Source organism: Trachypithecus francoisi, unplaced genomic scaffold (genome assembly GCF_009764315.1).
Source record: "Trachypithecus francoisi isolate TF-2019V2 unplaced genomic scaffold, Tfra_2.0 Lachesis_group16, whole genome shotgun sequence".
NCBI lineage: Eukaryota > Metazoa > Chordata > Mammalia > Primates > Cercopithecidae > Trachypithecus > Trachypithecus francoisi.
The window spans coordinates 85,963,754-85,991,695 of record NW_022681461.1 but is presented as its reverse complement, the minus strand read 5'-3'; the positions used below and the strand labels follow the sequence as shown (position 1 = coordinate 85,991,695).

General features: G+C 40.3%; 1 protein-coding gene and 1 long non-coding RNA gene across 3 annotated transcripts in view; one reads left to right on the top strand and one right to left on the bottom strand.

Annotated features, from left to right (window-relative positions):
- Positions 1-986, bottom strand: part of TEX10 (testis expressed 10) — a 52,357-nt gene extending 51,371 nt beyond the window's left edge. For both annotated transcript variants that reach the window (XM_033237977.1, XM_033237978.1), the window contains exon 1: positions 186-986. The gene's annotated coding sequence lies outside the window, so the exon portion shown is untranslated. The remainder of the gene's footprint in view (positions 1-185) is intronic.
- LOC117098923 lies at positions 434-27,942 on the top strand. The gene is made up of 3 exons (XR_004443647.1): positions 434-992; positions 1,396-1,494; positions 27,845-27,942. It is a non-coding gene; the product is annotated as an uncharacterized LOC117098923 (long non-coding RNA).

Below are 27,942 nucleotides of genomic sequence, written 5' to 3'. Positions count from 1 at the left end.
CGCCCCCGCAGTGCCGGCCGCACACCCAGGCCCAGCTCCAAGGGACGCCGCGGCCCAGACCCGGGGGGCGCACATCATCCACGGCCGACCCTGCCCGCTTGGGCCGCGGATCGGGGGGCGACGGCCCCACCACGCTCAGTCCCGCGCCCCGGGAGGACCCGGCCCGACGGGCGACGGCCGCTCACCTGAGGACCCGACTGCGGCCGGGGCTGGGAGCCCGAGGTGAAAAGTGAGCTAGCAGAAGCCCACGGGGCGACAGCGTGTGCCGCCGGCCTCAGACTCTGGCTACCGGAGCGTGTTTTCAAATAGCCCAGTCCTCACGCGGCCGCGTCTCCTTCCGCCGCCCGGAAATCAGGGCCCCTCCCCCTCCCCCTTGTGCTCACGTGATCATAGCCCGCAGCCGCGCTCAGCCAGGGAGGCTGGAGCGGGAGCAGTAGGCCCCGCCCACAGAGGAGGGGACCACGCCGGAAGCCCCCTGCTTTGTGGGAACCGGAGGGAGGACAGCGCAAGGTCCCCGGACAAAGGGTGGCGCATAAGTCCAGCTCATAACTTCATGGGCAAGCAATTTAGGGGATGTGGGCCTGGTTATAGCTGAGCATGCCTTTTATCTTCCCCCCAGACCACAGTTCTTCAGACCTGGAGCCACTTTCAGAGAATAGTATAAATTGAACTGAATTGAAAAAGGGAAAAGTTTTGGACTGCTGAAGATGGAATTCCTGGGGACATTAAACTGGGCTAAGATGGAGCAGATAAGATTTCCTTAATTAGAGCAAGACACACCTAGTATCTAGAGCCTGAAAGTCTTGGTCAAGGATTCTCCCTAACATTTAAGTTTCTCAGCACTAATATTCATGCTACTAAAATGAAGTGCAAGATTAATTTCTGAAGTAAAGAAATAAACTAAAATTCCTAGAAAAGAGATAAGAAGAATGAGCCTTTGAAAAATAGTCTTCACAAAGACTGGCGTGTTGGCGTGGAAGAAAGAGCCCCAGGTAAGGACTTCAGACCTTGATTCCAATTTGTCTCTACACCTCACCAGATACAAGAATTAGTAAAGCTGGCGAAGTTAGTGACTCTCATTATATTGGGTAGAAATTCAAAGGAATGATGTCTAAATCTAGGGAGACCCAAGCACTGGGACTAAAACCATGCTTGTTCTATAGATAAAGAGGCAGCGCTAGAAACCTTGGCCTCCCTTTGCTGGCAATATGGCCACATCACCACAATCTGCCTAGAATCCACCATAACCATAAATATTTGGGAGGCATTGGCATTATGTGGCATTATATTCTATTTAAAGCTATGAGAATAGATCAGAAGAGGAAAGATTTATTGCCAACCAGACATGTCCCGGGAACTCCAAACTTGTATCTAACAGTTCAATGTTTCCTTCAGATAGCCAATATACATCTCAAGGTCAACTTGTCCAAAACAGAACTACTGATGATATTGCCCTTGAAATCTACTCTTCATACAGCTTATTCATCTCAAATAGTAAGACCATCCTTGCAGTTACTCAAGCTGAAACCTTTGGGTTTTTGCTTTGGCCTCTTTCTTTCACACCTCACATCTAATCCACCTGGAGATTGACTCTACCTTTAAAGACATCCTAACATTCACCAGTTAACACACCTCCCCTGCTACCATTCTGGTCCAAGCCACTTCTTGATCACTCCAAAAAGCTTCCAAACACATCTCCCTGTTTCCCTCATTGTCCCTCTTCCCCCTACAGTCTGGTATCAGCAGAGCAGCTATGTGATTATTTTAAGATCTAGGTTAGATCAGATCACTCTTCTGCTCAAAACCCTTTAATGGCTCCCTGTTTCACTTAGAGTAAAAGCCAGAGTCCTTTCTAGGGCCTTCTCTTAGGCTACTCTTACATGGCTGTAAAGAAAAACCTGAGACTGGGTAATTTATAAAGAAAAGAGGTTTAATTGGCTCGTGGTTCTGCTGGCTTTACAGGAAGCATTATGTTGGCATCTGCTAGCTTTTGGTGAAGTCTTGGGTAGCTCTCAATCATAGCAGAAGGTAAAGGGGGAACAGACATGTCATATGTTGAAAGCAGGAGCAAGAGAGAGCAAGAGAGAAAGAGAGAGAGAGGTGCCACACACTTTTAAACAGCCAGATCTCATGAGAACTATCACTAAAAAAGCACCAAGCCATGAGGGATCCACTCTCATGATCCAAGCATGTCCCACCAGGCCCCACCTCCAGCACTGGGGATTACAACTCAACATGAGATTTGAGCAGGGACAAATATCCAAACCATATCAGTTCTCAAACTCTTCCATGTTCTGACACAGCCCCTTACCCTCTAAGCACTACTCCTTGCACTCCCCTTTTTTACTCTGCTCCAGTCACACTTGCTTCTTTACCTTCCTCAAACACCAGTGACACACTCCTGGCTTTGGACCTTTCCTTTAGTTTTTCTGTCTGCCTGAAACACTCTTCGTCAGTAAGTCCATGTGGCTAACTCCCTCTCCTGCCCTGAGTCCACTCAAATATCTTCTCAGGGAGGCCTACCCTGACCACCTCATTTAAAATCACAAATGAACTTCCCAGGACTTGCAATTCCCTTAGAACGTATCACCTTCTAATACACCATGTGATTTACTTACTTATCATAATCATTATTTGATTCTGTCTTTCATCCACCACTAATATGTAAGTTTTACATGGGTCATTTGTTTTATTCCCTGGTATATTCCAAGTAGCTAGAGCAGTGTCTGGCACCTAGTAGGCCCTCAATAAATATTTGTTGAATAAATGTGTAGGAAGCACCTGCTACATAGTGGTGCTGAGCAAACACTAGCTCTTATTGTTTCCCTACTTTGCTGCAGGACAGGGTTTATAGACTCAGCCCATTAAGTGGGCCTGGTGGCTGTGTAACTGACAGAAGTACCCTTGGCCTGACTAAAGGAAGCAGCAGATCTTCAGCAACAGTCAACTGTTGTCATGAGGAAATGCAAATCTTGTCATTTTTCAAACAAAACCAGAAATCCAATGTTTAAGTCCATTCTCTGGCAAATCTTCTCGTTTTTCAAGCAAAACCAGAAGTCCAGTGTTTAAGTCCATTCTGTGCTGCTATAACAGAATACCACAGACTGGGTAGTTTACAATGAACAGAAGTTTATTTGGCTAATGCTTCTGCAGCTGGGAAGTCCAAGAGTGTGGCATCAGCATCTGGTGAGGGTCATCCATACCATGACAGAAGGGCAGAAAGCAGAAGTGAGCTCTAGAGACAGAGAGAACAAATCAGGCTGAATTCATCCTGTTTGTCAGGAGCTCACACCCAGGATAACTAACCCACTCCCACAATAACAATTGATCTATTCATGAGGGCAGAGCCCTCATAATCTAATCACCTCTTAAAGGTCCTGCTTCTCAATACTGTTAGAATGGCAATTAAATTTCAAAATGAGTTTTGGAGGAGACATTCAAACCATAGCATCCAGAAATGTTTATAAGAAATCTGATCCTTAAATATTGGCAAGTACATTTTTCTCCCTATTTTTGAAACACTGTGTAGGCCAAACAAAATACTTATGAAGAAGTTGGCAGTTTACTGTCTCTGGTTTAGGACATAAAAAGTTTGTACATGGCCGGGCGCGGTGGCTCAAGCCTGTAATCCCAGCACTTTGGGAGGCCGAGACGGGCGGATCACGGGGTCAGGAGATCGAGACCATCCTGGCTAACCCGGTGAAACTCCGTCTCTACCAAAAAATAAAAAAAATTAGCCGGGCTAGGTGGCGGGCGCCTGTAGTCCCAGCTACTCAGGAGGCTGAGGCAGGAGAATGGCGTAAACCCGGGAGGCGGAGCTTGCAGTGAGCTGAGATCCGGCCACTGCACTCCAGCCCGGGCGACAGAGCGAGACTCCATCTCAAAAAAAAAAAAAAAAAAAGTTTGTACATAAAGATAGGCTTTTTCCACCTCTAAGTGATGAACTCAGCAATTATAGGAATTGATCACTTCCTGAGTTTGAAGAGATCTTTTATAAATAACAAGCATATAATTAATCAAGGTCCTTCACGCATGCCAGAAAAACATTATTTACAATGAACATACATTCTGGAATGTGTAGGACACTCCACTTCCAAAACTCTTTCCAATTGGCCACATGGGTGCTCTGTTTAGTTTCTGCAACCATAACAAAGTACCACAAACTGGGTAACTTAAATAACAGAAATTTGTTGGGTCTCAGTTCTGGAGACCATGGAATCTGAAATCAAGGTATCAGCAAGATTGGTTCCCTCTGAGGATTCTGAGGAAGATTCTGTTCCATACATCTCTCCTAGCTTCTGGTAGCTTTAGACATTCGTTGTAGACATTCCTTCTGTGTCTTCACATTGTCTTCCCTTGTGCATATCTGTCTGTGTTCAAATTTACTCCTTTTATAAGAACTCCAGTCATAGGGGCTGTACTGATTTCCTCACTGGATCACCACTCTAAAGACCTTATTTCCAAATAAGGTCACCTTCTGAGGTAATAGGGGGTAGAACCTCAACATATATTTTTGGAGGACACAATTCAACCGATAAGAGCCACCAAGATCTGTGTCCAAAAATGTCTATATTGCATCATCCAAACAATTTGTCCTTTTTGTCTATGCTCAGACACATCACGATATTCTAGGTTAAGTAGCTTCCTTCTAGGTTATCTACCTAACCTTCGCAACTTCCCTTTAAAATGTGTTTCATACTGGGCTTCAAGCATTTGCTTTGGGAATAAGGTATCACTGCATTAAAGAAAACCTGAAACACTGTTAGCCTAATAAAAATTGACTTTATAATGTCAAAGCAAACAAAAGTATACAAATATTAAACTGGCTATTACCGTACATTTTAGAGCTACTACTAACACAAAAAGCAGTCTCTTTGAAGAAGCTAAAATGATGAGTTCAAACTTGATACTATAACCAGCGGCACATTCTCTAGGAATTGATTGATATTATACAAACAAATGACTTGGCATACTGCCTCAGTAGCCCCTCAGTAAATGGCAACAGATATCACTATTGATAATGCATCATTGGGCAGTATTTGCACTATTTGCACTATTTGTGCAAAATCAACTTTTAGTTGAGCTTCTTAGATAAAGTAACACAAAACTGGTTCTGACATTAAGTGAAGAGGAATTTGTTGAAAGTATATTGAGTAGCACAGAGAATGGCCAAGGGGGCTGCCAATTCAGGCTTAGAAAAAAGACAGGAAGGAAAAGACCAGCAAGGCCAGCAGTACAAAGACCATTACACACAAAATCAGTCTAAGACAAAAGGATTAGAAATGAGGAAGTTAAATTATCTCCATTTGCAGATATAACTGTATATCCCCCCAAAAAAACAACTGAAAACTTACTGTAAACCATAAAAGAATTCAGAAAGGGGCCAGGCATGGTGGCTCACACCTGTAATCCTAGCACTTTGGGAGGCCAAGGTGGGTGGATCACGAGGTCAGGAGTTCGAGACTAGCCTGGCCAATATGGTGAAACCCTGTCCGTACTAAAAATACAAAATTTAGCCGGGTGTGGTGGCATGTGCCTGTAATCTCAGCTACTCAGGAGGCTGAGGCCGGAGGATCGCTTGAATCCAGGAGGCAGAGGTGGCAGTGAGTGGAGATCACGCCACTGCACTCCAACCTGAGCGACAGAGTGAGACTCTGTCTCAAAAAAAAAAAAAAATTCAGAAAGGGCAAGGAGGTAAAAAAAAATTAACATTCAGAAATCAATACAGTGTTCTTTACATATACAAACAATAACCATTTAGGAGATAGGATAGAAAAGGAGGCCCCATTTAAAATAGCAATCGAAGCAGATCCTGGGAGTGAATTAGAATATTCAACCTATTCCTATAGGTATCAATTCTCTCTAAATTAACTGGTAAATTGAATGAGATTCCAATAAACATATTAACAGGGTTTTTTCTACACCTATGCAGAGTTAAAATTGTATATAAAAAGTTAAATAAGCAAGACTATCCAAGAAAACATTGACAAAAGCAGTGAGAGAGAACCAGTGCTGTAAGATACAGAAAAATATTATAAAACATCAATAGGCCGGGTACGGTGGCTCACACCTGTAATTGCAGCACTTTGGGAGGCCGAGGCAGGCAATCACAAGGTCAGGAGATCGAGACCATCCTAGCTAACAAGATGAAACCCCATCTCTACTGAAAAATACAAAAAATTAGCTGAGTGTGTGGCACATGCCTGTAGTCCCAGCTACTCAGGAGGCTGAAGCAGGAGAATTGCTTGAGCCTGGGAGGCAGAGGTTGCAGTGAGCCGAGATCACGCCACTGCATTCCAGCCTGGGCGACAGAGCATGACTCCATCTTAAAAAATAAAAAATAAATAAAAAATAAAAAAATCAATAATTTGGCATTTGAATAGATAAACCAGTGAAACAAAATACAAAGTATAGAAATAGACCCAAATAAATACAAACACCTCATTAGAAATGCAACATCTCATATCAGTGAATAAAGATAAATGGTTTGCACAAATAGGGAGCCATTTGGAAAAAGATAAAGTTGGATTCGTACTTCACATATCACATTCAAAGACATCCATTTAAAATACAAATCCATAAAACTGTCAGAAAACAAAATGAATGAATTATTGTATGATTTTGGACTTCTACTAAGACTTAAATCTAAATGCCAGAGAAAAAATGTTTTAAAAACTTGATTATAAGATTTTCCCAGGCCAGACATGGTGGTTCACGCCTGTAATCCCAGAATTTTGGGAGGCTGAGGCAAGAGGATCATGTGAGCTTAGGAGTTTGAGACCAGCCTAGGCAACTTAGCAAGACTTCATCTTTATTGAAAAACAAAAAAATTAGCTGGGCACAGTGGCACACACCTATAGTCCCAGCTACTCAGAGGCTAAGGTGGGAGGATCACTTGAGCCCACAAGGCTGCAGTAAGCTATGATCACACCACTGCAATCCAACCTGGGCAATAGAGCAAGACCCTATCTCAAAAAAGCGAGATGTTTGCAAAATTTCAAAAAATTTTTTTGCATAACCAAAGCTAAACAAAACGAATAAAGGTAAAGTCAAAAGACAAATGAAAAACTTGAAAAAATGGTTTGAAACTCAAGATAAAGGAATAATTATATTAGATAAAGGAATAACTTTCTATATTTTTTCACCAGTGTTTAGTCCTAATGTAAGTTTGGCATGAAGATATTTTGGACATAGTTAACTGTAACCTAACTGAATGTGTAAATGGACTGTAACCTACTCTTGTAACAAGTAGTCAAGTCTTGATAATCATAGAAGCCATATTTTAATCATTCACAGGTGGCCAACTGTTCAAAAAGTATTTTTAAAAGGCAAACTTTGAACTGTAACTGATTTGGCTGTTTTTGTATTTTATTTTTGTTTCTTATATGTCACTTTTTTTCCTATAAAATTTTTTGGACCATGCAGTAGTGCCAGTCTCTCTCAACCTATTTTGGTTTGGGGAGCTGTGAATTGGTTTTTGTTTAATTTAACTTTGTTAAATTTAATCTGTCTACATTTTGTTTTATTTTTGAAAGCTGGCAAATGAGAATTCCTGATGAAAGCTATAAGACCTGCTGTGTCTATGTGTCTGTGTTTCTCTAACTCAATATGTGTTACATGTATGTGATAATATTTGGGAAATAAAGCTAGTTTTAAAATATTTGGTAAAATAAGAATGACTTCAGAATTGTCAGTTACATATAGTTCAGACATTTTTGCCTGGATATACTCATCAGACAGGTTTATAATGTGTCTACTACATGTTTTAAGGTCATAAAATGTGGCTTCTTTAATTTTTGATACTTATTTGTTTGTCTGTAAGCTTTTAGTTTTGGTTTTGAACCTCTGGATTCTGGTGTCTGGACAGGTAGCTGTGGTGAGGGCTGGGGACATGTTCTCAGCACCTTGACCACCAGCTGTAAGGCAGTCAAGCCCACTATGCCCACTTCCTACCTGTCCCAGTTTTGGCCCCTGGCTATGTTAGAAGGGGTTGGATCCTCCAGGCATTGTCTTCACAGTTGTCTTCTATCCTGAGCCTACCCCTGGTATGTAAGTTCAGGAACCAGATGGGCCCTGCCCTTCAGAGCCATTCTGAGTATCACATGGCTACTTAAGACCCAGGAAAGACATTAGGGAGGATACCTGTGTCATAATTTCAGTAATTAAAAATCTTAAAGTCCATGTTAAGTAAAGTAATAGATAATCATAAAATGGCTGAGTCATTTCTAAATCAGTTAAAATATTAAACAGTAATTATTAAACAAATTTAAATTTATATACTTTGACATCTTATGGTATTTAAAAGTGAAATATATTTAGAACTGGTAAACAAAAATGTGAGAAACAAATCTTTCTAAAAATTATAAAATGTTCTCATCTATAAATACTGATACAAAACAGCCCAAACTTACTTCGTAAGTTTTCACTAGAAGTTAGGGTTACTAAGATAAGCACAGAAGACATACACATGGCCAATATCAATAATCATTAGAGAAATGAAAATCAAAACCACAATGAGATCACAGCTCACATCCTTTAGAATGGCTACTACAAAGTAAAAAACTAATGGATGCTGGTGTGGTTGTGGAAAAAAGAGAGTGCTTATAAATTACTGGTGGGAATGTAAATTAGTTCAGCCACTATGGAAAGCAGTGTTTAGGCCGGGCGCGGTGGCTCAAGCCTGTAATCCCAGCACTTTGGGAGGCCGAGGCGGGCGGATCACGAGGTCAGGAGATCGAGACCATCCTGGCTAACATGGTGAAAACCCGTCTCTACTAAAAAAAATACGAAAAACTAGCCGGGCGAGGTGGTGGGCGCCTGTAGTCCCAGCTACTTGGGAGGCTGAGGCAGGAGAATGGCGTAAAACCCGGGAGGCGGAGCTTGCAGTGAGCTGAGATCCGGCCACTGCACTCCAGCCTGGTGGACAGAGCCAGACTCCGTCTCAAAAAAAAAAAAAAAAAAGAAAGCAGTGTTTAGATAGCTCAAAGAACTTAAAGTAGAACTGCCATTCAACCTAGCAATCCCATCACTGGGTATGTACCCAAAGGAAAATGAATCATTCTGCCAAAGTGATATATACTTATGTATGTTCATCACAGTACTATTCATAATAGCAAAGACATGGAATCAACCTAAATGCCCATCAACAGTGGATTGAATAAAGAAACTGTAGTACATATGCAGTATGAAATACTATGCAGCCATTAAAAAGAATGTAATCACATCAGTTTCAGCAACATGGATGCAGCTGGAGACCATTATCTTAAGCAAATTAACACAGGAGTAGAAAATTGAATCCTGCATATACTCACTTACAAGTGGGGGATAAATAGTGAGTACACGTGGATACAAAAAGGGGAACAATAGATACTGGGGCTTACTAGAGGGTGGAGGGTGAAAGATTGGAAAACTACCTACTGGGCACCATGCTCACTACCTGGGTGACAAAATCATTTCTACACCAAACCCTAGTGACATGCAATTTACCCATGTAACAAACCTGAACATGTACCCTCTGAAATGAGGAAAGTTGGAAGGAGAAATAAAAGAAATTAAGGTTACTAAGAGTATACTAATTTTGTATACAATGTATAAGGAAAAGCAAAGCTGGGTGTGGTGGCTCATGCCTACAATCCCAGCACTCTGGGAGGCTGAGGTGAGAGGAGTGCTTGAGCCCTGGAATTCAAGACCAGCCTGAGCAACGTGGCAAAACCCTGTCTCTACAAAAAATACAAAAATTAGCCTAGTGTGGTGGCATGTGCCTTTAGTTCCAGCTACTCCAGAGGCTGAGGCGGGAGGACTGCTTGAGCCTAGGAGGTTGAGGTCACAGTGCACCATGATCATGCCGCTACCCTTCAGCCTGGGTGACGCAGCAAGACTTTGTCTCAAAAATAAAAATAATGATAATAATAAAGGAAAAGATAGATGAGCTTTTAGTGAAAAACTTTGTAAAAACATGAAAATGGCCTTGGATGATGGGTACTACGAAAGCCCAGACTTCACTACTGTGCAATTCATCCATGTACCCCCAAAACACTTGTACCCCTAAAGCTATTGAAATAATAGAGACATAAAAATGTATGTTTATTGAGAAAAAGATAATTTCATCTCATTTAAAAGTTACTTAAAGATTATTTCAAATTAAAAAAAATTTAAAGATATTGATAAAGCTAAATAAATATAAAAAGTGAAAAAATTAATTGCAATATGTTATAAAAGGTTTATAAAAATCTTGTGTAGTCAAAAGATGACTGAGATGAGATAATTTGGTTTATAAGGTTTTAGTAAAATTAGCTTTAGTATTTATAATACACAAATGCAAAAGTAAAAAATGGCTTTCTCTTTTAAACAAAAATTTTCATGTGGTATTAATAGATAGTAAATATTTTTGTTCATTTTTTGAGTAAATGACAGGAAAAGACAAGAAGAAAAAAAGAGAAAGATTCTGTCTTATGCTGTTTCTTAGATCTGTTACTTGTTTGGAAAACTGAGTCTCTTCTCAAAGAATAATGTTTTTTGCTTTTTAAAACCTTTTATTGGCCAGGCACAGTGGCTCACACCTGTAATCCCAGCATTTTGGGAGGCCAAGGCAGGTGGATCATGAGGTCAGGAGATTGAGACCATCCTGGCTAACACGGTGAAACCCCATTTCTACTAAAAATACAAAAAAATTAGCTGGGCATGGTGGCGGGCGCCTATAGTCCCAGCTACTCGGGAGGCTGAGGCAGGAGAATGGCGTGAACCCAGGAGGCAGAGCTTGCAGTGAGCTGCGATCATGCCACAGTACTCCAGCCTGGGCAACAGAGCAAGACTCCATCTCAAAAAAAAAAAAAAACTTTTTATCATTTTGGCTAAATGAATGACTATTATGTTACAGTAACTTGTGATCCTATTTGGATTGTTTTAAACCTTTGACCTATTTGATATTTTTCAAAATTAAGTCTTTTTGACCTGCAAGTAACTTTGAGATACTACAGAGGGCTCTTAAAACATCCAATAGAGACATAAAAAGCTTATTTGATATGTTAAATTATATGAAAAGTATTGTGAAATAAAAAATAAGGTTTAACCTTCTTCAAGTTATATTTTAATAGATGTTATTAATATATGTTCCAAAATTATATGAGATTCCTAACATTCTGATATGTCTTGTTATGTTATCAGTCATAATTGTGGTTATTATGTTAAATTATTGTAGGCCACAGAAATAACCAAATTTCCTTGTCAGTTGTGTCTTTACAACCATTTGAAGTCATTTCTACAGTTGATTACTTAGTTCTGAAACAGTTTCTAAAAACTCTTCAAAAGCAAGTAAAATTCTAGTGTATTGTGTCTTCAAAGAAGTTCATGGAAGAGATAAAAAGGACCCTGACAAACTTGCTTAAATACAGGTTTCTGATGACTTGGAATCATATCATTTGGACTGGGTAAGAATTGCCAAAAACCCCAATAAAGAGACTGGTTGATAAAACTGGTAACTCGAGCAGGACAAAAATTAGTTGAATACCAAAAAAATACTTTGCCAGATTTTCATGCTAAAGCAGCTGGTACTGAAATTGTTTCGATATGCAAGTTGAATGAACTCCATGATCCACATCAAATTACATGTGATGACCCATCTAATAAACAATGGTAGGCACCTGAACTAGAAAAACAAAATTAGAATTTAGGAAGATGTAAAAATCCAATGTTAAGCATAGACTCAGAACCTAGATGGTTGCCTAGTTATTCCTGAGTCTTTAAAGCTTTCGTTATTAAAAGCTATGCATTCTATGACTCTTCAAGGAAGAAATAAGATGATCTAAATAGAATATATATTGGCAGCCAGGCACAGTGGCTCATGGCTGTAATCCCAGCACTTTGGGAGGCTGAGGTGGGCAGATCCCGAGGTCAGGAGTTCGAGACCAGCCTGACCAATATGGTGAAGCCCTGTCTCTACTAAAAATACAAAAATTAGCTGGGCATGGTGGTGCACACCTATAATCCTAGCTATTCAGGAGGCTGAGGCAGGAGAATCACTTGAATCTGGGAGGTGGAGGTTGCAGTGAGCTGAGATCGTGCCACTGCACTCCAGCCTGGGCAACAGACTGGGACTCTGTCTCCAAAAAAAAAAAAAAAAAAAAAGGAAAAGAAAAGAATACATACTGGCATAGTGACTATTCTAAATTGCTAAAATTGTTTATGACCAATGTTTCGTTTCTTAAATTCATAATCCTGGAAAGACAATCAGAATTCCAGGTACATTTTTTCTACCTGATGGGCCATTTAAAGTTATAGAGGAATTTTACTCACTTGTCATTTTCAATGCATCTTTTCTGGTGATATAAAAGCTTTCCCATGCAAGGGGGCTCGTGTTATAACAATAGATAAAAGGTTATTTTAAAAATGTGTTTCCCTCCTGGGTCATTCCTGAAGAAATCCCCAGCAAAAAAGATACTTGTTTCACTGGACAAGTTGTAACATAGTTAAATAAGGTATTACAGATATCATAACATTTGACAAAGCTAACTGAGTTGACTAGATTGTGTTGGTCAAAGATATTACGGTTTAATGACAATCAAATCTACTTCTAGTGAAGACATAAGTTGACCTCTTACAGAATAGTCACTAAAAGGCCTATGCTTCTAATAGTAAAACTTCAAATGTTTTCTGTTTTGAAATTCTTACATAACTAAATGCTACAAGGCTTTAATGCTCTTGTGTTTTGGATATTTGTATCCTCCAAATCTCATGTTGAAATATGATCCCCAATGTTGCAGGTGGGGCCTGGTGAAAGGTGATTGGCTTATGGGGGTGGATCCCTCATGAATGGTTTAGCACAATCTCCTTGGTGATAAGTGAGTTCTTGCTCAGTTGGTTCACATGCAATCTGATTGTTTAAAAGTCTGGGACCTCCTTCTCACCTTGTTCTTCTTTACTCCCTCTGTTGCCATGTATTACCCTGGCTTCCCACTTTGCCTTCCACAACTGTAAGTTTCCTGAGGTCCTCACCAGAAGCCAAGCAGATGTTGGCATCATGCTTGTACAGCTTGTAGAACCATGAGCCAATTAAACTACCTTTCTTTAAAAATTACCTAGTCTCGGCTGGGGGCGGTGGCTCAAGCCTGTAATCCCAGCACTTTGGGAGGCCGAGATGGGCAGATCACGAGGTCAGGAGATCGAGACCATCCTGACTAACATGGTGAAACCCTGTCTCTACTAAAAAAATACAAAAAACTAGCCGGGCGAGGTGACGGGCGCCTGTAGTTCCAGCTACTCTGGAGGCTGAGCCAGGAGAATAGCGTGAACCTGGGAGGTGGAGCTTGCAGTGAGCTGAGATTGCGCCACTGCACTCCAGCCTGGGCAACAGAGCAAGACTCCTCAAAAAAAAAAAAAAATTACCTAGTCTCAGGTATTCTGTTATAGTAATGCAAATAGATTAATGCAAATGCATTATCCCTAATATGGTTTGGATATTTTTCTCCTTCAAATCTCATGTTAAAATGTAATTCCCAGTTGGAGGTGGGCCTGGTGGAAGGCGTTTGAATCATAGGAGGGATCCCTCATGAATGGTTTTGCACCAGCCCTTTGGTGATAAGTGAGTTCGTGCAGTATCTGGTTGTTTAAAAGTGTGTGACAACACCCCCGCTTGCCCCCACTCTTGCCATGTGATGTGTCTGCTCTGCCTTTGCCTGTCACCATGATTATAAGATTCCTGAGGCCCTCACCAGAAGCTGATGTTGGCACCACACTACCTGCACACCCCGCAGGAACCATGAGTCAATTAAATCTCTTTTCTTTATAAATTACCCAGTTTCACGTATTCCTTTCCTTTATAGCAACACAAGAACAACCTAACACAATGCTGAAGTGTATTTTCACCAGCTAAAGAAAGCTTTTTGTGGTCCATGGACTGAGGGCAATCTAACCCTTCATGAATCTAAAACCCAGAGATTAGGTCTTCTGAAAATGATCAGAGAAAGACTGCCCTTGCCACTCACACTACAGCAAAACTTTGGAACCCTGAAACTTGGGTTTGTAATCTCACAACTCAGAAAGGCCCCTTCCCACTCTGGGAACTATACACCCATTAGACACCTTATGGCAAAGCTAACCTTCCGGGTCCAACCCACAGACCCTGACCCAGCAATGGATGAAAGACATACACTGACACAGATATTTTGCCCGTTAGCATGGCTAAGGGGATCTGCTGCCTGAGTCCGCAGCATCAGCCTCAAGAAGCTGGCAAAGTTCACATTTATTTAGTGCAGATTTAATGACAAGGGCTTTGAGTTAACACACTTGTGGATAATTAACATGGTTGTCCTCCCAGGAGAGAGCAGTCGTACAGATGATCAAAGGTGGGTCTTAGGACCACATGAGTAAACAAGCTCTTTAGGTAAACTCCTTTACATTCCTTTGTACCTACTCTAAGCTATTAACTCAGGGTAAGAGGATTAGGCTGCTTTCAGCCATAACCCTATCCTGGGGCTTTTGAAAAACCTTCCGGCCTTCAAAGAAGGTTTGTGTCTATTTTACAATTTCTCCCACCACCCTGACTGAACTCCTACATCTCCCCCTTTTCTGTTTTTAGCATCAGGTTTTGTTGATTGGAGAGTACAGATGTGTGCAGCAACAGGTCTGTCAGGCGTGGTGGTTACTGCTCATATTCTGGCTTTGCATCCTAGAATTAGTAAATAACATAAGACAAACATGAGTAAAATTAGCAACATTCTTTTCTAATCAAGGAGTGACCTGTAGTATTACTTGGCATTTCAGTTCAATGTATGCCATTACTAAGGAACCCCACTGGGGGTATGTTAATCCCTCTTAGTTAAGCAGTCACATTGTTAGAAGCTGGGAAGAGGGTGTTTGTCAAAGTAACAGGGCAGAAGAAAGGCAGATTTAAGAGATGAGCCCAATAGAGTGTAGCAGGTACTGGTTGCAGGCAAAGAGAGAAAATTTTAAAAGGAATAAATTATTTGGTTGTGAATGGTGTTTGTGTTTGGAGCAGGATTCGCTTAGCCTTCTGAGTTGTTCTGTTCAGCATCCTGTTTAGGGCCTGTGTTGCCCAAGGAAGCCGCATTGTCCAGGGCTGTGGGTCCCGTAGGGTCATTTTCTTTATTTCTGGTACCAGGTTGGGTCCTAGCCACGCCATGGTATGGTTTGATGCATCGTGCTGGAATCCAAAGAGGACCTAAGGAGGTGTGAACACAAGCATATCCTCTTCCCCATGTTAGCAAATCATTTGGACCACACTATTCATTACTATTTACATCCTTCCATAAAACTATGGGTTTTATGTCTTAAGAGGTTTTAGCAAAATGCTTTTTTATAGCTGATGGAAATTTGTCATCTAAATTTTAAAAATTAAGGGTAAATAAGGCTTGTGCTAGTTGTGTTGCAGGGTGCTTACCCATACTTTCCCTTTTTGGTTTTCTGAGCATATTTTTAAAGGGTGAAGTCAGCCTGTTCTACTATGACCTGTCCTTGGGGGTTATACGGGATGCCTGTGGAATACTGGATGTTCTGTGTGTGACAAAATTGTTGAAATTGTGAGCTGGCATAAGCTGGACCATTATCATGTTTAATTTTTGTGGGCCACCCCATAAATGCAAACGTTAAAAGAAGATGTTTAATGACATATCCAGTGGACTCTCCAGGAAAAGCATGTGCCCTAATTAGATGAGTGTTAGTATCAATGGATACATGTACATATCTTAGTTTTCCAAATTCAGGGACGTGTGTAACATCTGTTTACCATAAATGATCAGGTTCTAGTTCTCTAGAGTTAACACCTGTAGAAGGAGGGGACGTGCCTGTGAACTGGCAATCTTGGCATTGCGGGATAATTTGTTTAGCTAGTCTTTGGGTAGGTTGAAATTGTGTAGTTAAGTTTCTCCAATTTTGGTGGGAAAATGATGTGATTGGGTGGCTTGGTCAAGCAGTGATGTCATAACTTGAAGATCTGCTGGATCATTGCTGTAAGCCAATGGGTCAGGCAGTGAGCTGTGGGCCTGAATGTGTGTAATAAAAGTAGGATGCATACGTTGATCTCGCAATTGCTGAAGCTGGAGAAAAAGTGCACACAGGATGGACTCTAGAGTAGACTTGGTTAGGGCTGTCTCAAGGTTCTGCAATAAATAAACAAAGTAGAGTCACTAAAAATATTGATGGGCTGAGCAGAAAAAGTTTCCAAGGCCAATATTAAGGCTCCAACTTCAGCTCTCTGAGTGCTAGTAAATCCAGAACGAGGGAGGAAATTATGTGGTCTCCACCAAACAGCCTCCTTTCCAGAGCCGTTGGTAAACAGTGTTAAAGTGTTAAGTATGGGGGATTGAAATTTTTGTAGGCAAAACCATAGGAGCACAAGATAAGAACTGAAAGAGGTTGTCAGCAGTAAGAGTATGTTCTAAATGGCCTGTGTAATCAGAGAGTGCTAGCTGAAGATCTAAAGAGAGGGGCAATACTGCTTCAAATGGCTTTTTACTCAAAGGAATTCTTAAGACATCAGGGTCATAACTTAGCAACTGATTGCATAGTCTGCAGCCTGAATAGATGACTTTACTGACTAACTGGATAGAGGGCGAGAGTGTTTTAGTCCTGTTATGTGAGCAAAAAACCCATTCTAGAAAGCGTAGCTCTAGGGCTATCTGTCCTATTAACCCTGTAGGTGAGTGTTTATTAGGGAAAATAAACAATTGGATGGAATATTGGGTGTCTATGCAAACTAGTTGCCTTTGGGAAATAGCTTGTTCTATTTCTTCAGTTTCCTTTTGTGCTGCAGGAGTTAAATATCTGGGAGAGTCCAGGGCTGTATTGCCCTTTAATATAGAAAACAGGTTTTGCAACTTATCGATAGATATGCCCAAGGTGAGGCAAAGCCCAGTCATTTTTTATAATCATTTAAGGTCAGTAAATTGCTAGTATTTAATTCAACCTTTTGAGGTCTCACTGATCAGGAAGTTAGTATGTATCCAAGATATTTCCAAGGAGAGGACATTTGTACCTTTTCAGGTGCTATGATTAAACCTCTTAACTGTGTATTCTTTACGACAGAGGCATGTAATTTTAAAAGTACTCAATCTGTTGGGGCTGCTAGTAAAATATCATCCATAATATGAATAGTCTTGCAATTAGGAAATTATTTTCTACTGGAGAGCAAAGCCTGATTTACATGATACTGACACATGGTAGGACTGTTCAGCATTCCTTGAGGAAGCATTTTCCAATGAAATCAACAAACTGGCCTTTCATTATTGATAGCTGGTATTGTAAATGCAAATTTTTCTCTGTCCTTTCTGTGAGGGGAATCGTATAAAAACAGTCTTTAAGTCAATAACGATTATAGGCCAATCTCGAGGAATCACTGTAGGGGAGGGGAGATCCTGTTGAAGAGGCCCCGTAGGCTGCAAATTAGCATTAATAGCACGTAAGTCATGCAAAAGTCTCCATTTACCAGAGTTTTTGGGAATGACCAAAATGGGCGAATTCCAAGGGCTGTTAGATGGTTCTGTGTAACTGGCCTTTAATTGCTCCTCAGCTAATTCATGGGCTTTATCTAATTTCTCTCCCTTCTAAGGTCACTGTCCTACCCAAATAGGATTTTGAGAGAGCCACATCAAGGGTAGTGGAGGAATAACAGTGGCCGTTATTAGAAAGAGGTTTGCAGTTCATATAATTCATCAAATTCTGCCCTCCAGAGGAGGTATTGACTGGCGTTTAAAGTTGTTTTAGCTAGCACTGACCAGTCCCATGGAGTCATATAGAAGTTGTCTGCTATGGCCTCAATTAATCCTTTTGTAAATGGGCTAGTGACTCTGTTATCTCTAATGCTTTTCCTTATCTCTTTATGTACCTGATTGCCTTGTTGATCTTGCATTACCTAGCAGGCTAAGAGCTCCCCTCTAATGCCACTTGCCTAAGACAGGGTCCCATAGCTATAGCATATCCCTGTCTTTTTTCCAATTTGTTTTAGGAGGGGACTCAGGCAAAACCTCTGTTTCCTCTTTGTTATTTTGGCCCAGTGATAGCAGGGCTGAGGGATAAGGAGGCAGTAAAGTAGGAGACTGTTTTTCCTCCCTTCCCTTTGTAGGCTTTTCTGTGTATAACGGGGTCAGAACTGCCTTAATTAAGGCCCATAACATTAGAGATGTTACTGGGACCTGTTGCCCTTGCTCATTATCTTGTTTAAGATTTCTCTCCACTTGTTCCCAGAGCTCTACATCTAGCGTACCTTCTTCTGGGAACCATGGATTATGGGATACAACAGTTTGCATTAGGTCCCTAATTGAGCCTGTGAAACTGAGGCTCCACTAATTTTAAGCGGCTGTTTCAGTACTTTTATATACTGTTGCTGTTGAGCTGATAACTGTTGTCCCATGATGAAACCCTAGCCTGAACAATTCCCTCGAACTTGGAAATCCCAAGCAGGCACCAATAACTTACTGATTTACTAACTGCGCAGTCTTCTTCACCTTCGTTTTTGAGGGTTCCATCACAATTTGTGGCAGCCTTCCTCACACGGGGCACCACCTACTGGGTCTGACCCGCAGACCCTTACCCACAAACGGATGAAAGATGTACACTGACACAGATATTTTACCCGTCAGCACGGCTAAGGGGATCTGCTGCCTGAGTCCACAGCATCAGCCTTGATAAGCTGGCAAAGTTCACATTTATTTAGTACAGATTTAATGACAAAGGCTTTGAGTTAACACACTTGTGGATAATTAAGATGGTCACCCTCCCAGGAGAGAGCAGTCCCATGAATGATCCAGGTCAGTCTTAGCACCACATGAGTAAACAAGCTCTTTAGATAAACTCCTTTACATTCCTTTGTACCTACTCTCAGCTATTAACTTAAGATAAGAGGATTAGGCTGCCTTCAGCCATAACCCTATCCTGAGGCTTTTGTAAAACCTTCCAGCCTCCCAAGAAGGTTTGTGTCTATTTTACAATTTCTCCCCCCACCCTGACTGAACTCCTACACTAACCAGCAAAGTTTCTCCTCAGAAACAGACAACATCCTAGATGTGGACAGCTTTTGCAAGATGTCAGATTAATGATCAAGGCTTCTCTACTATCATGAAGCTCTTACCTGTCAATTTTTTCCTTACTCACACCTCCAAGAACAATAAAACTAGGCGGGGGCAGTGGCTCATGTCAGTAATCCCAGTGTCTTGGGATGCCAAGTCAGGAAGACTGCTTGAGGCCAGAAGTTCAAGACCAGACTGGACAACACAGTGAGACACTGTTTGTGGTCAAATTATGGGTTGACCCCCTACTCCAAATACATAAAAAATAATTTGCTAGACTTGGTGGCATTCACCAGTAGTCCCAGCTACTTAGCAGGCTGAAGTAATATGATCACTTGAGCTCAGGAGTTTGAGGCTGCAGTGTACCATAATCACACCACTGCACTCCAGCCTGGGCAACAGAGCAAAACCCTGTCTCAAAAGAAAAACCCACAATAAAACCAGAAAATGGGTCTCTTATGTGTACTTCTGGTGTATAGTTTTATTTGTAGAGGATTTTTTAAGCAACCTTATAAACTTATACATGGACAACATTATGCATTGATAAAAGATAAAGGACCAACATGTGTGAAAAATTTTAATATACATTTGTTGCTTCATAATGAATCAAAAACAAAATATTGGTCCACTCCTCTTAGCTTGTGTCATAGGTTAAAGAGAACATTGCCAGGAGGCCTTCAATCTTGGATGGACATCATTTGCTAGGTCTCTTTTTACATGATTTGGAGTAAATGAGACAATGACTAAACATTTATTCCTCATAATAGACCTTATAGCAGATTCTACCACAAAGTCCATGGTTGCACAACAAACTTCTTTAAATTCTCTTGCAGCCATGCATAGAATGTCAAATGGTCCCTGTATTAGTTCGTTCTCACACTGCTATGAAGAAATACATGAGATTGGGTGATTTGTAAAGGAAGGAAGTTTAATTGATTCACAGTTTCACATGGCTGGGGAGGTCTCAAAAGCATGGCAGAAGGCTAATGAGGAGCAAGGTCTCATCTTACATGGCAGCAGGCAAGAGAGCTTGTAGAAGGCATCTCCCATTTATAAAACCATCAGCTCTCATGAGACTTACTACCACAAGAACAATATGGGAGAAACTGCCCCCATTATTCAATTATCTCCACCTGGCCCTGCCGTTGACACATGGGGATTATTACAATTCAAGGTGGGAGTTGGGCAGAGACACAGCCAAACCATGTCAGCCCCTCTCTGACTAGGATGACAAAAACTCAAAAAAAAGTATGACTGTGAAGGTGCCATAACCTATGAATGACATGCTGAAGCCAGAAACCCAAAGTGATGATAACTGAGAGTGATACTAAAGCCCTAAATTTTGATCTTACCTAAGTGAGAACCTGACCAAAAGGGGGAAATTTTTTAACAAAATTATGGGAGGCCATTGTTTAGGACTGAGCTCATACACTAGGCGCCAACAGATCAGGCCAAACCAAAATGAAGTCACTCATACTAAATAAAACAGAATTAAACTAAAACTTTAAGGAAACAAATAGATCCTAAAATAGATTAGGTTTTGTTTTCTGCTGAAAACAAGAGATTCCAGCACAAGGAGGTCCCCTCTGCTATAACCCTTATAAAAAAAAATAAAAAAAAAAGTGGCCATATGCAGTGGCTCACTCCTGTAATCCCAGCACTTTGGGAGACTAAGGCAGGTGGATCACCTGAGGTCAGGAGTTCAAGACCAGTCTGGCCAATATGGCAAAACCCTGTCTCTACTAAGACTACAAAAATTAGCTGGGCATAATGGTGGGCACCTGTAATCCCAGCTACTCAGGAGGCTGAGGCAGGAGAATTGCTTGAATCCAGGAGGTGGAGGTTGCATTGAGCCAAGATCATGCTACTGCACTCCAGCCTGGGTGACAGAGTGAGACTCTGTCTCAAAAAAAAAAAAGTAGCCTGAAGCTGAAGTCCATGTTCTCATCTTACAAAGCCCACTGTTCGACTATCTCACAGAGGGATTTGAGACCATATAAGAACATCACAATGGTGACAGAGTGACATCAATGCCTAAAATTTTGGTCAACCTCTCAAAATTGAGAAGTTGACTAAGAGGTAAAGAGGTTGACCAAAAGATGGCAATCGTTAAATTAAATTTAGACTAAAGCTGCTGCCTTTTAATTTCAGCCTAAAGGTTTTTCTGTACATATTGAACCATAACCTAAGTGGACATGTAAACAGACTGAAACTGACTTTTGTAACAAGTAGCCAAGTCTCAAGCAATCACAGAAGCCACATTTTAACCACTCATAGATAGCCAACTGTTCAGTATTCAAATAAGTCAAGTGCCAAGCTGTAACCAATCTGGTTGTTTTTGTACCTCACTTCTATTTTCTGTACATTGCTTTCCTTTTTCTGTCCATATATCCTTTCTGGCCATATGGCAGCATTGGAGTCTCTCTAAATCTATTCTGGTTCAAGAGGCTCCCCAATTCACAAATTATTATTTGCCCAATTAAACTCTGTTAAATTTAACCCATCTAAAGTTACTTCAAACAACAGAAAAAGAAATATAATGAATGACCCTTTCACATACTAAAAGCTGTTTAATGTGACTCATAAGAGAAATGCAAATTAAAAGGTATTTTTTCTCACTTTCAAGATTATCAAAATCCAAAAGTTTGACAACATACCTGTAGTGAAGCTGTGGAGAAATAGTGCTCATACATTATTGATGGCAGTGTAAATTGGCATAAATGCTACAGAAAATGTATTTGTAAGCATTAACTTTGGCTGGGAGTAACAATAAAACACAAAACAACAAATTGATTTTCCATGTTAAACTTCAAATGTAGGCAGACTAAGCATCAAGTGACTCCATTCCATGAAGTCCTCGCTCAGACTGCTTCTTTCTTGTTGTTGCATTCTCAAGGTCATCTCATGCTTCAAAGTGGCAATGCTAGCTCAAGCCATCATGCCCACATTTCAGTCAGCAAGTAAAAGAAAGGAAAGGAAGAAAAATTGAAACCTCTACTTAAGGAGGCTTCTTGGAAGTTGTAAGTAGTAAAAGTCTCTGCCACAAATACTACTTTGTGAAATTTTTGTTTCAATGTTATAGAAATGTGTATGTATACTCATTGACAGAGCAAAATATATTCCTTTTTTGTGTGTGACAGAGTCTTGCTCTATTGCCCAGATGGGAGTGCAATGGCGCGATCTCGGCTTACCACAACCTCTGTCTCTCAGGTTCAAGCAATTCTCCTGCCTCAGCCTCCCGAGTAGCTGGGATTACAGGCACGTGCCACCACGCCCAGCTAATTTTGGTATTTTGAGTAGAGACGGGGTTTCACCATGTTGACCAGGCTGGTCTTGAACTCCTGACCTCAGGTGTTCCACCCGCCTTGGCCTCCCAAAGTGCCAGGATTACAGGCGTGAGCCACGGCACCCGGCCGCAAAATATATTCTTACAGTGGATCTCAATTTTTAAAATGTTGAAAACTACTATTTTAAGTGAGGCAGTATAACATAGTAGAACACAGAAAGAAAACAGGCATGATTATTGTCTGAACTCCAGAGTGTCTTAGTTCACTGTCTGCTGCTATAACAGACTGTCATACACTAGGTAATTTGTAATGAACAGAAGTTTACTTGGCTCACAGTTCTTGAGGCTGGGAAGTCCAAGAGCGTGGTGCCAACATGTAGCAAGGGCCATTTTATGGTGGAAGGTAAGAGAGGGCATGACACAGATAAATGGTACTGAACTTATCCTTTTTATCAGTAACACCAAAACAAAAAAAAAATCATAAAGGATGAATTGATAAGTTCGACTATACAAAAATTTTAAAGTTCTGTGTATCAAAACGTATTTTAAAATCAGTAGGGAAAGACAAAGTAGACAATAAATGCTGTTGGGACACTTAATTAGCCATTTAAAGAGAAAAAAAAAACTGGTATCTGTGAAATTCCCAACATCAAAAGCATGTCACAACATGCAAAAATCCTAAAGGAAAAGACTAACAAATTCAACAGTAATACTCAAGGCCCAGGCAGGAAACAGAAAACATACCAGCTATTTTAACAGAGAGGATTTAATATAAAGAATTGTTAACTAGGTACTAAGGGAATAAAAAGGCAGAAAAAGGATACTGAGATATCATAGGGAAAATGTAGAAAGCAGCTACTACCCATAGGACTGGGAAACAAAGGGAAGGAGTGGGGATTATTAAAATTTAGAAGTTTGGAGATGGGTCTCATTGAACCAGAGGTCAGATCGCTGAAAGCATGGACAGGTGGGGTGCCCATTGGCTGGCATTTCTGGGGGAGTGCAATGAGGATGTTTCTGCAAGAGTTGGAAAAACCACAAACTGAAACCCACTGCCACTCTAGAACCAAGTTACTACTGTGTGAAGACTCTTTGCTTAAGTGATGCTGACAGGAACAAAGAAAAGACAAAAAAGTTCAAGCCCTGTATTCCTCCTTTATCCATCCAGTCTCCCTCTCCTGCCTCCCATTGGCAGGGCTTAGCAGGGAACCAGCTGGCAAAGCAGAAATGTGGTTTGCAGAGTCGCAGACCCACAGCATAAAGCAGAATACAGAAGGGTGGATTTGAAGCTGAATGATGATAGCTTAATAATCAGCACATCAGCTCTATATGAATGTAAAACAATGAAATAAAGTAACAAAAGCATCAGAAAAAAATTACATAATGCATGTGTAATTTGGGAGTTGGAAAGCCTAAAAAAAGAGGAAATTAAGAAGACAATAAAGAAAAATATAGAGATATTTCACAACTTAAAAAAATTAAAGATGGTATAGCAAAAGATATCATAAACATAGACAAAAGGCAAAAAATAGCTTAGAGGAAATACTAGCAATACATATGAAAGATATATAATATATGTAATATATTAGGAGCTCTTACAAATTATCAAGAAAATAGCAAAAACAATCTAGTAGAAGAAGGGCAAAAGTTATGAATAACAATTTACAAAAAATCCAAAGGATCAATAAACATTACAAGGCTGCTGCATCTCACTGTTTGTCAGGAAAACATAAATTAATATATTAGCAAAATATAACTTCTCACTATGAACACACAAAGTATGGATTGGATATAACACCTACTGGTGGTAGGGATGCAGGAAAAAGTATGCTCTATTTCACTGCTGAAAATGTGAAATAGTGAAGCCATTTAGGAAAGAAGTCTGAAAATACCTTTAAAAATATTTAAATCATATTATTTTAGTCTGGTAATCCCACAGATAAATCCCTGAAAATTTATCCAACAGATATAAAAGCATCAGTCCAAAATATACACTTGTAAAATATTTAGTATAAAAATATTTGAGTAGCAAAACATTGTGAAGGAAATAAACATCAATTAGTAGGGGAATGGTTGAATAAGCTGTGTGATTCGTTGACTACAATAAAGCCATTGAAAGGACAGAGTTCCATCTATACCAAGTAAATTGAAGAGATTTTTCACAATGTATTTTCAAGTAAGAAAAACAATCTGCAGGGAAGTATATACAATTTAATCACATTATTATGAAATAAATAAAAATGTAAACATCAATATATGAATTATTTGTATACTATTATATAAACATAGAGAAAAGTGTGAAAAATAACAGGTCAGAAAGTTATTAGTGACCTGGAAGGATCAGAAGGAAAGAGGAACATGAAAATAGCATAAAGTGATGATTAAAAGTCTGGTTAACAGTCTGGGCAGGGTGGCTCATGCCTGTAAACCCAGAACTTTGGGAGGCCAAGGTGGGTGGATCACTTGAGGTCAGGAGTTTGAGACCAGCCTAGCCAACATAGTGAAACACTGTCTCTATGAAAAATACAAAAATTAGCTAGGTGTGATGGTGCTCGCCTGTAATCCCAGCTACTCGGGAGGCTGAGGCATGAGGATTGCTTGAACCCAGGAGGTGGAGGTTACAGTGAGCTGAGATTTTGCCACTGCACTCCAGCCTGGGCAACAGGGTGAGACTCTGTCTCAATAAATAAATAAATAAATAAATAAATAAATAAATATCTGGTTAACAAAATGTAAAAGAAAATAATATTTAACACCTTCATGTCAAGCATTGGTTGTTGTTTTTAAATATTATATTATTAAACAGTTTGAGTCACAAGAATTTGAAAAAATAGTACAGCAAGTTCCCTTGTACTCTTCATCCAGCTTTTCCTAATATGTTACAAAACCATAGTTATGCAGGATTTTTTGTTCCTTAGTTCAGCTAAATCCGGTTTCTTGTCTCATGACTAGGAAAAATTAGGCATGCAGACATATTGAAGGGTGAGGAGGGTGGAATTTTTTTTTTTCTCTTTTTTTTTAATTTATTTTTTATTTTTATTTTGTATTATACTTTAAGTTCTAGGGCACATGTGCATAACGTGCAGGTTTGTTACATATGTATACTTGTGCCATGTTGGTGTGCTGCACCCATCAACTCGTCAGCACCTATCAATTCGTCATTTATATCAGATATAACTCCCAATGCAATCCCTCCCCCCTCCCCCCTCCCCCCCCTCCCCATGATAGGCCCTGATGTGTGATGTTCCCCTTCCCGAGTCCAAGTGATGTCATTGTTCAGTTCCACCTATGAGTGAGAACATGCGGTGTTTGGTTTTCTGTTCTTGTGATAGTTTGCTAAGAATGATGGTTTCCAGCTGCATCCATGTCCCTACAAAGGATGCAAACTCATCCTTTTTTATGGCTGCATAATATTCCATGGTGTATATGTGCCACATTTTCTTAATCCAGTCTGTCACAGATGGACATTTGGGTTGATTCCAAGTCTTTGCTATTGTGAATAGTGCCACAATAAACATACGTGTGCATGTGTCTTTATAGCAGCATGATTTATAATCCTTTGGGTATATACCCAGTAGTGGGATGGCTGGGTCGTATGGTACATCTAGTTCTAGATCCTGAGGAATCGCCATACTGTTTTCCATAATGGTTGAACTAGTTTACAATCCCACCAACAGTGTAAAAGTGTTCCTATTTCTCCACATCCTCTCCAGCACCTGTTGTTTCCTGACTTTTTAATGATTGCCATTCTAACTGGTGTGAGATGGTATCTCATTGTGGTTTTGATTTGCATTTCTCTGATGGTCAGTGATGATGAGCATTTTTTCATGTGTCTGTTGGCTGTATGAATGTCTTCTTTTGAGAAATGTCTGTTCATATCCTTTCCCCACTTTTTGATGGGGTTGTTTGTTTTTTTCTTGTATATTTGTTTGAGTTCTTTGTAGATTCTGGATATTAGCCCTTTGTCAGATGAGTAGATTGCAAAAATTTTCTCCCATTCTGTAGGTTGCCTGTTCACTCTGATGGTAGTTTCTTTTGCTGTGCAGAAGCTCTTTAGTTTAATTAGATCCCATTTGTCAATTTTGGCTTTTGCTGCCATTGCTTTTGGTGTTTTAGACATGAAGTCCTTGCCCATGCCTATGTCCTGAATGGTACAACCTAGGTTTTCTTCTAGGGTTTTTATGGTATTAGGTCTAACATGTAAGTCTCTCATCCATCTTGAATTAATTTTCGTATAAGGAGTAAGGAAAGGATCCAGTTTCAGCTTTCTACTTATGGCTAGCCAATTTTCCCAGAACCATTTAATAAATAGGGAATCCTTTCCCCATTTCTTGTTTCTCTCAGGTCTGTCAAAGATCAGATGGCTGTAGATGTGTGGTATTATTTCTGAGGACTCTGTTCTGTTCCATTGGTCTATATCTCTGTTTTGGTACCAGTACCATGCTGTTTTGGTTACTGTAGCCTTGTAGTATAGTTTGAAGTCAGGTAGCGTGATGCCTCCAGCTTTGTTCTTTTGACTTAGGATTGTCTTGGCAATGCGGGCTCTTTTTTGGTTCCATATGAACTTTAAAGCTGTTTTTTCCAATTCTGTGAAGAAAGTCATTGGTAGCTTGATGGGGATGGCATTGAATCTATAAATAACCTTGGGCAGTATGGCCATTTTCATGATATTGAGTCTTCCTATCCATGAGCATGGTATGTTCTTCCATTTGTTAGTGTCCTCTTTTATTTCACTGAGCAGTGGTTTGTAGTTCTCCTTGAAGAGGTCCTTTACATCCCTTGTAAGTTGGATTCCTAGGTATTTTATTCTCTTTGAAGCAATTGTGAATGGAAGTTCATTCATGATTTGGCTTTCTGTTTGTCTGTTACTGGTGTATAAGAATGCTTGTGATTTTTGCACATTAATTTTGTATCCTGAGACTTTGCTGAAGTTGCTTATCAGCTTAAGGAGATTTTGGGCTGAGACAATGGGGTTTTCTAAATATACAATCATGTCATCTGCAAACAGGGACAATTTGACTTCTTCTTTTCCTAACTGGATAGAGGGTGGAATTTTTTAAGTGAAAAGAAAGCTCTCAGCAAAAAGAGAAGGTCCCGCCAGCAGGCTCTCACCTCACAGACTGATTACCAGGCTGCCACACATGAACTGAAGAGGACAGGCTGCTCCCCTGCATAAGGTGTGAACTCCTGGTGGCTTCACCTCATTTCCCCAGTGCATGTGAGCCTCCAGTCCATTGTGGGCATGCCCTGGCAAGACCTTGTGCAGGTTCCCTTATCTGCACAAAAATACATGGTGTAAACACTTGTGGGGCAGGTGAGAGATTCTCCAGAGACCCTTTTTTATCTGCCTAGGTGTTTGTCTGCCTCTTGCCTCTATCAATAGTATATTGTCAAAACCAGAAAATTGCCTTTGGTATAATACTGTTAACTCAGGTACCAATCTTATTTGGATTTCACCAGTTTTTTATAATGAGAATTTATTTTTATTTATATTTATTTATTTATTTATTTTTAAGATGGAGTCTCACTCTGTCTCACACAGGCTGGAGTGCAGTGGTGCAGTCTCGACTCACTGCAGCCTCTGCCTCCTGGATTCAAGCAGTTCTCGTCTCTCAGCCTCCTGAATAGCTGGGACTACAG